The sequence below is a fragment of the Pogona vitticeps genome, chromosome 4 (assembly GCF_051106095.1).
Source record: "Pogona vitticeps strain Pit_001003342236 chromosome 4, PviZW2.1, whole genome shotgun sequence".
Taxonomy (NCBI): Eukaryota; Metazoa; Chordata; class Lepidosauria; order Squamata; family Agamidae; genus Pogona; species Pogona vitticeps.
The window spans coordinates 196864327-196879688 of NC_135786.1; the positions used below are offsets into that span (position 1 = coordinate 196864327).

General features: G+C 39.3%; 1 protein-coding gene across 11 annotated transcripts in view; it reads left to right on the top strand.

Annotated features, from left to right (window-relative positions):
- The window catches only part of FAM110B (family with sequence similarity 110 member B), a 137103-nt gene that overhangs the window by 24917 nt on the left and 96824 nt on the right, over positions 1-15362 (top strand). The gene's annotated exons all lie outside the window — the stretch shown is intronic.

Below are 15362 nucleotides of genomic sequence, written 5' to 3' on the forward strand. Positions count from 1 at the left end.
ATGTTATCTAACATACACAGGAAACAACTGGAAGAGGTTAACAGTCACATCAGTATGCTGAGGACACCCAACTGTATTTCTCCTTTCCATCTGATTCCAAGGAAGCTATTCTGTGCTTAGACCAGTGTCTTTTGTCAGTGATGGACTAGATGAGGGTTCGCAAATTGCAACTTAATTCAAACAAGACAGAGGTGCTTCCGGTCAGTCACAAGGCAAATCAGGGAACAAGGATTCAGCCTGTATTGGACGAGGTTACACTCACCCTGAAAAGTCGGGTTCACAGCTTGGATGTGCTCCTGGACTCAACCCTGACCCTGGGTGCACAGGTTCAGCAGTGGCCAGGATTGCATTTTCATAGTGAAAACTGGTGTTCCAGCTGTGCCTGTTCCTTGAAATGTCTAATTTCGCCACAGTGATACATGCTTTACATCCTGTTTGGACTACTGTAATGCCCTTTGGGGCTGTCTTTGAAGAGTGTTCTGAAACTTCATTTGGTTCAAAATGCTGCAGCCAGACTGTTGACTGGTACTGGTTATCGGAAGCATATAATTGCCTTATTCCAACAGCTTTACTGGCTACCTAGTCTGTTTCTAGGCCCAATTCAAATTATTGATTATTACCTATAAAGTCCTATATAGCTTGGGTCCAGGCTATCATCCCATATGAAACTTCTCAACTTTTAAGATCTTCTAGGGAGGCCCTTCTTTCATTTCTACAACCTTCCCAAGCTTACTTGGTGAGGACACAAGAGAGGGCCTTCTCAGTGGCTGCTCCCAGGCTTTGGAATGCAGTGTCCCAAGAAGCCAGATTGCCCCTCCCGCCTGTCCTTCCAACATCAGGCAAAAACCGCCTTCAGGCAGCCCATTAAGCAGTAATTTACCTCAGGAATGCTGGGTTTGAACTGATAGGTTTTAAATGTTTTAAAATGGTTTTTAATGTTTTATTGTTTTAATTTTAATGTATGTTTAATTGTTTTTTAAATGTGATATACACATAATCTTTTAAAATTCCTTATTTTACCTGTTGTAAGCTGCCTATGGGGGTCCCCTATGAGGAGAAAGGTGGTGCATGAATAATTTAAATAAATAAAATACAGTGGTGCCCCGTATAGCGAGGTTAATCCGTTCCGGATTAACCTTCGCTATGTGAAAACATCGCTGTACGGGGCAGGAAAAGCCTATTGGAACGCCCAAACTTACCCCTCCAGCGATGTTTTCGCGGTCCGGCGGCCATTTTGGAGCCGCCAATCAGCTGATCGGCGGCTCCAAAATGGCCACCGGATGACCCGAAATGGCCCCCCGCAGCGTTTTCGCGACCTCAGTAAGCAAGGGGAGGGCGCGAAAACACTGACGGGGGCCATTTCGGGTCATCCGGCGGCCATTTTGGAGCCGCTGATCAGCTGATCGGCGGCTCCAAAATGGCCGCCGGACGCCCCAATCGTCGCAAAGCGAGTGCGGCGATTGGGGCAGCTCCGTATAGTGATCCCCAAAAAGGGATCGCTATACGGATTCTTCGTTGTACGGTGCGCTCGTTAAGCGAGGCACCACTGTAATATATACTTCTTGAGAAAAGGGTCTTTGTTTGCAAAGGTTCCCAGGTTCCGTTCAATCTATCTCTGATAGGATAGGAATTATTCATATACGGAGGAACCTCTACCAGTCAGTGTAGATAATGCTAAACTAGATGGGCCAGTGGCCTTGACTCAGTGGCCAAAATCCTGTTCCTTAGTGTGGCAAATTGCACCAAGCCTGTTGAATCAATGGGGATTTAGTAAATTAACTCCTCTGTAAATTAATTGATCCAAGTGGGCCTATTCTAACTGCAGCTTAAGTAAGAGTAGGCCCATTTGAATCAATAGAATTTATGGAGGAGTTGAATCACTAAATTCCCATTGATTCAGTGGGTTTACTCTAGTACAATATACCACACTAAGCAACAGGATTTTGGCCAATGCTTCCTAAGTGACAGGAGCAAGTATTCAGAAAAGTATTAATGTCTCTTTCCCAAACCTGCTGTATTTCCCATCCGTTCCCAACAGCTCAAGTCATTTTGGCCAGTAATAATGGGAGTGCAGTCTTGAGACTCACAGGCTGGGGAGGAGGGCTATTTTAAAGAGATAAGAAAACAAAGCTATGAGGAAATGTGAACATATCTAGTGCAATAATATATTTATTTATATTTTTATATTTGCTGATACCCAAGATGCTAGATGTGTATATGCTCCTTTCATTTCTGCATATGTAGTATGTCAGTAAGCTGATCAGTGCCCTGTTGCAATATCAGTGCCTTCCCCCAATCACTGCAACATATGCTGTTCAAAAATTGGGTTAGGCTGGGGTTGGATGCTGCCAGTTATGACTCATGGCTGAACAGGTGGGTAGGTGTTTTGCCACGCACTCACCTTTCTAGTTCTAAATATTTAAAACTATCAAACCAGTTCAATTAAAACCTAATTCTCATAAGGAAAAAAGAAACCACATTTATGTAACTCTTTCCAGATGCAGTTAGCAATATGTTCTCTTTCTCTGGCTTGGCCTTAAGCCAGGACCACCTCCTTTGTGTCTGCCTTTGGCCAGTCCGTGGGAAATTAGGAAGTACAGTGTGTATGGGAAAACATATATGCTATAGAAATGTAGAAGCACATTAGAAATCCTCTCCGCTAGTTATGGGTAATAGAAACTTGAAAAAGATATTCTTTATATTAAGTTAAATCCACTATCTTGGAGTCTACTGAGTCACAATTCATTTTTAAACTGGTACAGGGAATTAAGATGTGTGTGTACAATTGAGTTTTGAAGGCAAAATGACTTCCATGACAAGAAATGTGCTTTACATAGACCAGTATATATATACATTGCCATATACATGTCTAAGAGGACTTTTTGTAATAATTCGTAATAGTGATGGGGGGATTCAGAAAGGGAATGGGTTGAGTGTTCACTGGGAAGTGAATGAGTTCAAGCTTCATCTGAATTTTGGAGCTACAGAGGAAAGGAAAGGAGCTCTGTGGCCTCTCTACCCTGAAAGCTGACCTTGAAGCCTGCAGTTTGTTTTGGCAGATGTAGGCAATCATAACAAGCCTTTGCCGATTGTTCCAAGGTTAGAGCAGAGTCTCCTTTACTCACTTCAACCTTAGGAGAATGAGAAAGAAGCAGGAGATCTTCTCTGACCTCCGTCTACTTCAGTGCATGTATGATTGGCTGTTGTGATGAACATGGGCATTTCAACTCAAGGAAGGAGTAGGCTTCAGCCCTGGAGTTCTGCATTGGAATGTCAGAACCCACCAAATGTAGGAGAGAAGGTCAATCTCCTCATCCTACTAGAGCCTAGAAATCTGCTTCAGAGAGGTATGGAACTCAAGGGCTGTTGAGGAAGAGGGGAAGCACCAGCACCATGTTGGGTTTGAGCCTATAGCCTGAATATTTCTGTTGCTTGCTTGCGTGCTTGCTTTATTTATTTATTTATTTATTTATTTATTTATTTAACATATGCCACCTGCACTCTGCAAGAGTTAGATAGCTGCTTCTTTGCAACTCTGTGTCTTTGCTTATATCACGTGTATAATTTTATAGCAATCATTTGGAGTTCTCATAAGGATAAGAGAGTGACAATTAAAGAAACTGTTTCCCCTCAAAGCATATCTCTTCCACCATCAGATCTGCTGAATACTGACTTCATATGTGCAGCATTCTAGTTTAATATTCTGAAATGCAGAATATATTCCAGAGAAAGTAGCACATGGTTATATTGGAGTGCCTACATATTTGATTTCCCTCTCTACAACCACAGTGGGGATAAAATAAATGGCAGGATTTGAAGCATTATGAACAAATGTTTATATATAAAACCTGAACTTTGAAGCCACCATTAACTGAAAAAATGCATTCAGTTTGGACATTTTGCTCCAAAGCTTTCAGCTTTGAAAACAGAAATAGTGTTTCAGGTAAGGAGTCATGGACCTAATTAATAAACATTCATGTCTTTTCCCCCAACCCTGGTCATAGTCAATCATAAGTTCAGTTCAGATATTGCTCCAAATACTGTTTGTGCTAAATTGGCTTTGAAACTCAAACCATGCTTTGAGTTTGCAAACCTATAGGCAAAATCATGGTTTGGAGATAATTAACCTTTCATTTCTGTATGCTTAGCACTCCTGCTCTATCCCAGAACAGTCTCCAGAGACACAGTAATACTTTGCAAAAGGACAGGCTTTCAGTAGGACTAACTTGTAAAACCAGCTTCTGTTCTGCCAGGTGATTGTCAATTCTAGTGTGTCCGTATGGACATCTTGTTAAACCATAGTCAGTTTCCCTTGGCCAAGAGTTAGTGTGTTGTCTAAATCAAATTTGACTTTTAGGTACTTAAGAACCTTAAAATGGATGTGACTTTGCCAGGTGTGATTCTATCCAGCTAAAATCTGCTCTACCTGGAAGATAGAAAGATCACCCACAATTAGTTTCTCATATTTATTTTGTTATTTTGGTTTGATGCTATCCTTGCTTTTGTGAAGTTAAATATAGTGATAATAGTAATGACAAAAATGCAGATTTGATAGCAGTCTCATTTTACACACACACACACACACACACACAGGCATACCTGTAGGAGGGTTGAAATTAGACTACAGTAACTATGCTGGCAGTACCTACATGTTGTTTGACTTTTCTGCAGCCATGATAGAGGTAAAATAAATGGCAGGATATGAAAATATTTTTTGTGGCTTAGATAGTTGTCTAGGTTATGTATAATTAGGTCCAACAGATACATTAAGAGATATTAAAACTAAGATAGTAAGTCAGTATGTGATATAACATGTTGCTTTTTTAAACATGCAGTGAGTTTTTCTTCCTTGTAGCTAGGGAAAAAAATCTAGGTCAGGAGATTCTGTCTTATTAATAACTTAGGGCTCTATTCAACAGAAATTATCCTCAACGGTTTCTTAGCTTGCCTTGCCTGTTTCTTAACTTTTACTCAGAAGAAAATGTCCTGGTTTTTTTTACCTTTTCCAATCTGTCCCCACCCCGCTAAAGAAGTAGATCTTATAGACAAGATGTGTATGATTTCTTTCATTTTTATGCTATTTCTCTCAGTGCATTTAAGTTGCTCTAAAGAAGTTGCTAATATGTGTACGCTGTTTCCCAGTACAAAGCATGCTTATGCAGAAGCAAGTAATCTGAACAGGGCTCATTTTATATGCACCCCTAAAAATGTGGGAGATACTTTTGTTTTGGTGCTCTGCATTGAAAACCAATTAATCCGTTCTGGCTATTTTTTGTTCTTATGTCAAGACACGGTTTGTAAGTCAAAGTATTCGTTCCCATAGGAACTAATGCAAAGCTGGTTAATCCATCCTCTACCTAGGGGGATGCATTTTAGACCCCAGCAGCCACCAGAAGAAACCTTTGGAAAAACATTTCTGATTTTAAAAGCAAAAGACTAAACTGCATTTTAGACCCCCAGCAGCCAAAGAAACCTTTGCATTACCATTGCAAAAACAGAGCAGATCAGAAATGCAAAGAGAACAAAGCAAAAAGCATGCAAGACACATCAAAAATAGGGGGGAAACCCCCAAAAAGCAACCAAACTCCCCAAGACCCATTGGAAATGGGGGGAACAAAAAATACCAAACAAATTCCCCAAGACCCATCAGAAATGGGGAAAAAACACTCCAAAAAGGAACCAACTCCCCATCGGAAATGAGGGGGAATCAAAAAAAAAACACCTCCCCCAAGATCCATCACAGCACAGACACATAAACTCCCCCCCAGCCGAAAATCACGCTGTAAAAATACCCAGAGCAGTTTTTTAAAAGTATAAAGCAGCACTTTACCTTAGCAGGCAGCCTCCTCGGATCGCACACTCTCTAACTGCCGGGGCGAAAGAGCTACAAAGAAGCAGCCTCATTGCCACCTACAGTTAGCTATTTGAATTTCCCACCCTTTCCCCCCACCTTTTTTCTGTTTGTAAGTCAAAGCTCCGTTCACAAGTCAAAGCAAAATGTTGTGAACGGAGCTGTTCGTAACTCAAAAACTTTGAAGGTCAAGGCATTTGTAAGTCAAGGCACCACTGTATTCCATAAAGACAATGGAAGAAAAAGATTATTGCAAGAGGTTCTGACCAGGGTAGAGGGGAACACAGTTGATTTGTATTTTGATTTATGTATTTTATGTTGTAGTTAATTTTTTTAAAAAAAAATATGCCCTGTCATGTGCAGGTCAGTGTAATGACTTTGTAGCTCATGAAGAAAAGAGATCCCTTGTTCATAGAGAAAATATTCTGAGTAAAATCACCATGCACTCAGTGAATGAAATCCATGTGAACCTAACATCCTCTGGCTAGAAGCTAATCACAGTATTTGAGTGTGTAAAATAAAGCTCTAGTTTATTCATAAGATATTTTCTGTCCCCAAACTGATACATGAGTTGCTGTAATTACATCTGTGAGACTGAGATGGGTCAGGACAAAGTTCATTTAAAGGATTGGCTAAAATGTGTGCATATTTGGATGGAGAATCTGCGGAGCATCTGCCAAAGCCAATAGGAACTGACAGCAAACTGAAACAAGAATGATTTATCCTGGGTGGAAGAAGGGTGAAAACACTGCAAAAGGTATCTCCCCTATTTTTTGGAATTAGGATCTTTCTATCCGATGGCAGAAGGATCACCCTACCTCAAATTCCAGATAGCATTTTAGGTATCCAGATAGGCCAACTTTTGAAGGAGTACATTTCAGGAACTGACCACAAATAGAGTTATCCTGAAGGTGATTCCAGATCTTATTCTGTAGACCAGGGTCCACAAAACATTTTCCATTTGACACACACAAGAAGTATGGTGGGGGTTGTAGTCAGCGATGACCAGTGGCATCAGAAACAGATAAATCTGTATTTCCTTACAGTACATTGTCTTTTCTTCTTCTCATATGCATAAACATATCTGGACAAATATTTGGAGTAGAAGTGGAGGTGGCTCCCAAACACACATGAAGTTCACTTGAAACTTGGAAGACTTGTAGTTCTTTTTCTCCTTTAGTGTGAGCTGTTTGATGAGGGCTTTCTACTGTAAAAGGGACCAAAACATCCCTGTGGGAGAACAAAGTACTGTAGCTTTTTCATGTGATGTTGCAGCTAGGATGTTGAGGTCTGTTTTAGATTTCCAGCTCCTTTGAGGGTTGTGTGGAATTGAGACTCTTCTACTCTCTCCATGATGGACTGAGAGAGCATCCATCTCACCTTTGGCTGGTGAAGTAACATCATCTTTGACCATCACTTGGTTAAGTCCCACTAGTTTTCACCATTTTCCTTCCCTGTGCCGATGCTAAGAGGGACAGGTGCTGTTTTTCACCTTTATTAAGGGTGTGCTAAGGAGATAAATAAATATATGTCAGGCAAAATTGAAAGAAACAAAACAAGACAAAACCATGTGACACCTTAAAGATATTAAATATTATACAGTATTTTAATATAAGCTTTCATGGACACATCCTCTTCATCAGACATATGGTAATAGCTCACATTAAAATATAATAGTCTTTAAGGTGCCACATGTTTTCTTTGGATTTTGCCTGATATCCTTGCGCAGACTAACACAGCTACCTGTTCCAAAACTACAACATGTACACACATTTTAACTGAGTTGCATGATGATTATTCAAAGAGCATTTAAGCATAAACCTGAACTATAGGATAATACATCTTAAGATCGTTTTTCAGATATCCTAAGAAAACAGAGAGAAGTGAGATTTATACATTTTTATGCAGTACAGTAAGTCTAATTTGATGGAGAGTGCATCATTAAATTATAGTAACAGTGTTATAGCTCAGAGAAGTGTAATTATGGATTGATAAAGGACTGATACTGACCTAACTCAATGAAGGTATACTATGTACTTTTATTTATTTATTTATTTATTTATTTATTTATTTAATTTAATTTAATTTAATTTAATTTAATTTAATTTAATTTATACCCTGCCCCTCTAGACCATGTCTACTCAGGGCGGCTTACAACATAAAAATCAAGATAAAATATATATAATCATTAAAATACAGTTACTATATTAATTAAAACAATTAATTTAAGAAAAAAAATTATCAAGATGGGTAAGATAAGGAAAGAAGAAATAAAAAGACTTAGCTGACTGGAGGGAAGGCCTTCCTAAATAGCCAAGTTTTTAACTGGCTTTTAAAAACACCCAGCGAGGGTGCCAGCCGAATTTCTGTTGGGAGGGCGTTCCACAGCCGAGGGGCCACCGCCAAGAAGGCCCGGTTTCTAGTTTTTTCCTTCCGAGCCTCTCTCGGCGTCAGGCCCCTGCTGGCTATGGCGGGTGATTCGGGTAGATCTGGGTGGGAGAAGACGATCTGCCAAATATTGAGGTCCCAAACCGTTTAGGGCTTTATAAGTGATCATTAGCACTTTGAAGTCAACGCGGAAATGGATGGGCATCCAGTGCAAAGCAGCCAGAGTGGGGGAGATGTGTTGGTGTTTTCTCACCCCACTAAGTAGCCTGGCTGCCGCATTCTGGACCATCTGAAATTTGGTACACTACCAATCTGATTGTAGGATTACCTTCATTTTTTTTGGTAAAATTTGCAATGTAAACAAGGCTTCCTTGCTTTTGCATGTTTCTGGTTTTGATTTGTACTTGAATAAATTCCAAGCTTTTGCATATATTATCATTTAATAGAGTTTGAGCAGTTGAATGTTATTTATTATTATTTATATTTATTATAAAAATTAGCATTTTGAAGGTGCTGAAGAATTGGCACACTCTTATAAATTCAGCACTTTGTTTATTACTAACACACCACTGGCTTTGCCAAAATAACATGTCCAAAATGAAAATATTTATCGTATGTTAATGCTGCCATCAGGTTTTTGTGAAGATTTTCAAAAAACTGGTTGAGAGGCAAATACTATTCAAATGCATTTATGTGTTGTAGCAGAGCACATTTTGGCTTCACTCTTGAAACTTATTTTCCCAACCATTCAGAGGAATGAAAGTTCCCTCTCATTAGCAGAACACTTCAAAAAAATATAATGGGTCAAAACTATTTTTCTTCTAAAATGATGCTGATAACATTTGTATTGCCTGGATCTTTTTTTCCTATTTGTTTTTTTTTTTTTTTATTTGTAGATTGATTGTAAAATTGCTACCATGTTTTTTAAAATGTTAATTCAGTGGTCAGACTTCAAACTACTTTAATTTGTCAAAACTCCAGGCTGTCATGAAACAAATGTTTATCCCATCTTCATTAAATATACTAAAAAGTGTTTACATTTTGTTAGCAACATCATTAAAAACAGTTTTGGCTAGTTTACCTGAAAGAGTGTTAAAGGCTTACAGTATATCCCTTTCCAAGGTGGAAATAGTTTCAGGTAGGTTTGTCAGGTCAGAAAGTCTGATGCTTGAACATCTCCCTAAAAGCCCTGTTAGAAGCATCAGAAGAGTTGGGGTTAATTCCAGAATAAAATCAGGTAACAATTTCCAGTCATACAAAATTTCCTGTGGTATCAAGTTGCTTCATTGTTGCAGTGGTTCCAGGCAACATCAGCTTGTCTATTTCTACAAGCTTTATTTGTGTGCTTTGTTTTAATGTTCCATATGCATAAAAGAAACAATTCAAAATATATTGAGAACATTCTTACAGCTATGAAAAAGCAACTGTTTTTGCAAATGCTTAAAAATGTATGACACTAAACTTAATTTGCAGGCAAATGTTTAAATCAGAAAAATATATATTTAATCGAAAATGCAGAAACATAAAGGATACAATAAAAATATTTAAAAGAATGTTTTGATTACATTCTAAAAATGCAGAAGCTGATAGTCTTAAAAGGTACAATAAAAAAGCAAACAATATATCTCTAAAATATTAAAAAAATTAGAAGTAAGAATATATTAAAGAAAATACATTTTTAGCCTTTAAATATATATTTAAGGAAACTCAGAAAAAAATATACCCAACTAAGCCAATTTGAGTCTACCAAGGAATTTCCATGTTGTCCTTGCCTGTTCTGAGGTGCTGCTACATGTTGCTGTTCTTTGATGTCTGGTGCCCAATACCTGTGCTGTTGATATGGGAGGGGGGGAGATATGTAGCACTGCATCTATGTGTCTCTTGCCTCCCTATATTTATATTTCTCTTGGTGGTTTACTTTTACCTTCAAATGTAAACAACTGAATTTTACCAGAACAATAAATTTATTGAACTCTATAAACTGTCAGGATTTTTTAAATGACACCTCTATTGTTTTTTTCCAAGTTAGCAAACTCGTAAGGGAGCAAATCATTTGTTTATATTTTGACGTGGTCCCTTGCACCTGCTTGTCAAACTGGGTAGTCAAAATGCCATGAGGACAAAGTGCTGGTGATCTAATTTGGTCAGGTACCAATTTGATCTATCTGCATTTTGCGATTCTAGGCGTTTTTTCCCTCCTTTGTTCTTTTTTTAATCATTTTTTTTACTTCCGCTGTTAAGTCTTAGGAATGATAAAGGTGTCTGGGCAAGGCAATGTTATTTTACATCGACCTTGTTTTCAGATTTGGCTGGAGAACTGGCAGATTATTTCACAATGGCCTACAGTAAACTGCTGCTCAAACCTTATTTTAAAGCACAATATACATTATCAGGGTTGCCTTCGTACAGTCCCTTTAGTTACTTTTAACACTGTGCATACAAAATCTCACTTGACAGGTTTTCAGTGCTTCAGATAACAATGTCATATCCAGCAAATAACTTCCCAAGACAGATACTATATTCCTCTCCATAGTACAAGCAGAAGGATGGCAGCTGGCATGTGATTCCCACTTATTTGAATGACTTTCAAGTAATGGGATTTCATTTTTATTTTATTTTGTTTTGATTAGTTACTAGTAATGGTGCAATCACCGTGTCTTAGTCTGGTATGGATATAATGTGGTCTAGTCAATCAGGCAAGACCCTTTTCACTGTGCTAGACTGGCCGTTGTCCTGCTCTTCTGATTGCCTCTGTAGACTCTCTTGCTGTCTGGCAAATGAATGCTTTCACTTTCTAGGAGGCACTGCTAATAAGCCTATCGATGATGCCAGGCTTGCTTTCCTGCATATATATCTGATGTTCTGATTCTTTCCATACCTGTAGCTTCTTAAAAACACACTTCTGCATAGTGCCTGGATAGCATGTAAAGAAAACTAGAAGAAAAAATTATGACTGTCACTTTGGTCTGTCTGACTATCCTTCAGTTTTTGCATTCCCCAGGGCATAGGCTAAATTACTTCAACACACTTTAAAGTTTCTAGCTTATCTGCATAAACAAATAATAAACATATCTTCTGTCACATTGTGCATTCTCTCTTTGATTCTACCCTATCATCTGTACAAAGTGTGGGAAGGAGAGGGAGAATAGGGATCAAAAGGAAAAATTAGGGTACCAAAAGAATCTAAAATCTACTTGTTTGCAAATATTAGTCTGCGTCTTCCTGTGACCCACACAAACAGAAGTGGTATCTGAAGCTTCTATTTGCATATTTGTGCAGTGTCATCAACCTTGTATGTTAAAAGGGGGGAAGTGTTTAAAGAAATGCTTTTATCTAAAATGATATTTTATGAGCAGCAAAACTTTGAAAGTTATGAAAATTTTATCTCTGGTTAGGAACATGTTTTGTTTATCTTCCAGAGGAGTTCATGAATCTTGAAACTTAGGTTTATTCGCCATCCCCACTTTGAATGTTTTCTTGTTTTTCAGATTTTCCAGAATTCTCAAAAACAAATGTGCCTCTATGTAGGGAATATGTATAGCTATCTTAATACACTTGTGTTTAGTTGTATGTAGGCCCTCTGTCTGGGGAATTTGTGAAATCTGACCCTCTTTGTGTGTGTGTGTGTGTGTGTGTGTGTGTGTGTGTGTGTGTGTCTCCCTGTGATCATATATAGCCCTATAATCTGTATGTTACAAGGTAACATTGTTAAAACTGAAATCACATTGGTGTTTCAGATATGTCATTCAGGTGTGTTCTGAGTCTGAGAGGCCAGCCTTGTAGATAAAGCTGTTCTTTGCTCCAAGAGTGCAATCATGAAACTAATGAGCTAATAGTGAACTAAACTGTAAAATACAGGAGTTGAGAAAAGCTCCTGCTGTGACAATCATACACTTTCTGCAGCTAAGGAGCTTTGTCTTCTATCAAATGTTTTAGCTGTAACATATCACTCAGTGATCCATGAGAATTCTGCACGTTGTCTTAAACACCATTGCTTTTCCAAGCAGCTCCTGCAAGCAGCTCCTGCACATGCAGAGGCCATCAAACCAAAATCATTTATAGCAGTTATGGGAGTCTGGTATATACATATGGAGAGAAAAATGCATTTGAATGCCCATCGTCTATAAAGACATGCAGTACTAATGCACATTTCTCTTCTGTATTATCCTTTGCCCCAAAGCTTGTACAACAGACTGCCAGTGCTCAAACCTCCCATTTCACAGAAAGTAAACTGGACAGGACTGCACAGATTGAACAGCAGCGTTTGTCCTGAAAATTCAATCTGGTAAACGATCACAGCTTCACCAGTTGCATGTAATGATAGTGGTTTGGGTCAAAGGTTCTTCATGCATAGAATAGGAAACCCCTGGAGCTTAAGTGAGTTCCATTGGAATGTAAGAGCATCTACTTCACCTCCAGGTATGATCCAGCCCAGTGAATATCTGCTAGGAAAGAATGAAAATTCAAGGTCTTCATTGTCAAAAATTTCTCAGACATCTGTTAAATATTATTAGAAAGTTAATGATCTCATGTGAACTGTCCAAAAATGTTTGAGTCTGAAAAACAGTGGTGTGGAATGTACAGTATGGTTGGAGTGTAATTCCCATAGTCTTTTGCTATTGACTGTGCTGGCTAAGGACTAATGGAAGTTACAATGCAGCAGTATCAAAAGGGCCATATTTTCCCTAACCCTATGCATACTTTTTCTGTACTAATGATGAAACTCTTTAATTTACACTTATTACGGTGATGTGCCTTGAGAGTGTTAGCTTGTTCACACCTTGTGAGAGTGCTTGCTTCCTCTTGGCAAGATTTTTAAAGTAGCACCAAATAACATCCCCTTGGAATCTCTGCAGTCTGTAGGAGAATGATGGGAAAGTTACAGAGCTTCCTTATGAAAAAATCTGTTTTATGTTAACTGAAAAAGTAGAAGAACAGAAACATGTTCCAAGAAGGGTAGATGTCAAACACACATTTTTAAGAAGTTCGTTTAGTCGTTTAGTCGTGTCCGACTCTTCGTGACCCCATGGACCAGAGCACGCCAGGCCCTCCTATCTTCCACTGCCTCCCGGAGCTGTGTCAAATTCATGTTGGTTGCTTCGCAGACACTGTCCAGCCATCTCATCCTTGGTCGTCCCCTTCTCCTCTTGCCATCACACTTTCCCAACATCAGGGTCTTTTCCAGGGAGTCTTTTCTTCTCATTAGATGGCCAAAGTACTGGAGCCTGAGCTTCAGGATCTGTCCTTCCAGTGAGCACTCAGGGTTGATTTCCTTTAGAATTGATAGGTTTGTTCTCCTTGCAGTCCAGGGGATTCTCAAGAGTCTCCTCCAACACCACAATTCAAAGGCATCAATTCTTTGGCGGTCTGCTTTCTTTATGGTCCAGCTCTCACTTCCATACATCACGACAGGAAAAACCATAGCTTTGACTATTCAGACTTTTGTTGGCAAGGTGATGTCTCTGCTTTTTAAGATGCTGTCAAGATTTGTCATCACTTTCCTCCCAAGAAGCAGGCGTCTTTTAATTTCTGGGCTGCTGTCTCCATCTGCAGTGATCATGGAGCCCAGGAAAATAAAATCTGTCACTGCCTCCATATCTTCCCCTTCTATTTGCCAGCAGGTGATGGGACCAGTGGCCATGATCTTAGTTTTTTTTTGATGTTGAGTTTCAGACCGTTTTTTGCACTCTCCTCTTTCACCCTCATTACAAGGTTCTTTAATTCCTCCTCACTTTCTGGCATCAGAGTGGTGTCATCTGCATATCAGAGGTTGTTGATATTTCTTCCGGCAATCTTAATTCCGGTTTGGGATTCCTCCAGTCCAGCCTTCCGCATGATGTATTCTGCATATAAATTGAATAAGCTGGGGGACAATATACAACCTTGTCGTACTCCTTTCCCAATTTTGAATCAATCAGTTGTTCCATATCCAGTTCTAACTGTTGCTTCCTGTCCCACATATAGGTTTCTCAGGAGACAGATAAGGTGGTAAGGCACTCCCATTTCTTTAAGAACTTGCCATAGTTTGTTATGGTCCACACAGTCAAAGGTTTTGCATTGTCAATGAAGCAGAAGTAGATATTTTTCTGGAACTCTCTGGCTTTCTCCATAATCCAGCGCAAGTTAGCAATTTGGTCTCGAGTGCCTCTGCCTCTTCGGAATCCAGCTTGTACTTCTGGGAGTTCTCGGTCCACATACTGCTGGAGCCTACCTTGGAGGATTTTGATCATAACCTTGCTAGCGTGTGAAATGAGTGCAATTGTGCGATAGTTGGAGCATTCTTTGGCACTGCCTTTCTTTGGGATTGGGATGTAGACTGATCTTTTCCAATCCTCTGGCCACTGTTGGGTTTTCCAAACTTGCTGGCATATTGAATGTAGCACCTTAACAGCATCATCTTTCAAGATTTTAAATAGTTCAACTGGAATGCCATCACCTCCACTGGCCTTGTTGTTAGCCAGGCTTTCTAAGGCCCACTTGACTTCACTCTCCAGGATGTCTGGCTCAAGGTCAGCAACTACATTTTCTGGGTTGTCCGGGATATCCACATCTTTCTGATATAATTCCTCTGTGTATTCTTGCCACCTCTTCTTGATGTCTTCTGCTTCTGTTAGGTCCCTCCCATTTTTGTCCTTTATCATGTCCATCTTTGCACGAAATGTTCCTTTAACATCTCCAATTTTCCTGAACAGATCTCTGGTTTTTCCTTTTCTGTTATTTTCCTCTATTTCTTTGCATTGTTCATTTCAGAAGGCCCTCTTGTCTCTCCTTGCTATTCTTTGGAAGTCTGCATTCAACTTTCTGTAGCTTTCCCTATCTCCCTTGCATTTTGTTTCTCTTCTCTGCTATTTGTAACTCCTTGTTGGACAGCCACTTTGTTTTTTTGCATTTCCTTTTCTTTGGGATGGTTTTTGTTGCTGCCTCCTGGACAATGTTACGAGCCTCGATCCAAAGTTCTTCAGGCACTCTGTCCACCAAATCTAGTTCCTTAAATCTATTCTTTACTTCCACTGTGTATTCATAGGGGATTTGGTTTAGATTATACCTGAGTGGCCCAGTGGTTTTTCCTACTCTCTTCAGTCTAAGCTTGAATTTTGCTATGAGAAGCTGATGATCAGAGCCG